This window comes from Sorex araneus, chromosome 6 (assembly GCF_027595985.1).
Source record: "Sorex araneus isolate mSorAra2 chromosome 6, mSorAra2.pri, whole genome shotgun sequence".
Classification (NCBI taxonomy): domain Eukaryota; kingdom Metazoa; phylum Chordata; class Mammalia; order Eulipotyphla; family Soricidae; genus Sorex; species Sorex araneus.
In genome coordinates this window covers 10823928-10825124 of record NC_073307.1, presented here as the reverse complement: position 1 = coordinate 10825124, position 1197 = coordinate 10823928, and positions in this window count along the sequence as shown.

Genomic DNA, 1197 nt, shown 5'->3' with positions numbered 1-1197 from the left:
AGAATATCTGAGGACTGCTCTTACATGACAATAATGCTAAATCATCAGCTCATTTATGGCTCTTGATTTCTTGATAATCTATTTAAATAAACACATGTCTCTATGGCAGGCTCTCTCTCTCTTTCTCTCTCTCTCTCTCTCTCTTATTTTCCCTCTCTCCCTCCTGCTGGGAATTATAGTTTGCAATATAAGTACTGTAAGGTTATCATGCATATTCATTTACTTAATTTCAGCACTGAATTCTTGTTCAAAGTGATCATTTCCACTTATAAATGTTGTAGTGGTCCCTTCTCTGGGGATGGAAGGAGGGAAACTGGAGACATTGGTAGTAGGAAATGTACAATATTGAAGAGAAAGATGTTGGAATATTATATTAACCAAACACAATCAGGAACAATTTTGTAACTGTATCTCATGGTGATTTTAAAAAATAAAAATACATATACCTGGATGCAGCTATCCTTGTTCAAACTACCATATCAAATACTTGATCTGTCTATTTTACACAGAGTATTTTCTCACTATGTTTGAGTATGCTTACTTATTTAAAAAGTGTTGGGGGTGGGTAAAGTAAATGGGTGCTTTCCTCACCTGCAGCTGGCCTGGGTTAGGTCCAAGCACTGCATATGGTGCCCTGAACACTGCCAGGAGTGATTCCTGAACACAGAGCCAGGAGCAAGCCCTGAGAATTACAGGTGTGGCTCATAAGCTAAAGAAAAATAGGTAACAAGTTTTCAGTCACATATTAATCAAATGTGGCATATCTGTTTTTAATATTTTGAGAAATCTCCATAGTGTATACTTAGCCTGGCAAGCTACCTGTGGTGTATTCAATATGCCCAAAACAGTAACAAGTCTCACGATGCAGACGTTACTGGTGTCCGCTTGAGCAAATCGATGAACAAAGGATGATGGTGCTACAGTGCTTTATTGAGGCACAGTGAGTTACTAAGTTGTTCACGACTGAGTTTCAGGAATACAAGGTACCAACACTAGTCCCTTCACCAGAGTCCACTCCCTTCCACCACTGTCCCTGTGTACTCTCCCTCCTTGCTTCAAGTTTATTAATATTTTTTTCTCTGCAGTGCTGTGGTTTACAATACTAGTACTGATATGGTTTCATGCATAACACTTATGCAACTTCTAGAAGCCCCTTCTAAAAAATGACCATATCCTGGGGCTGGAGCGATAGCACAT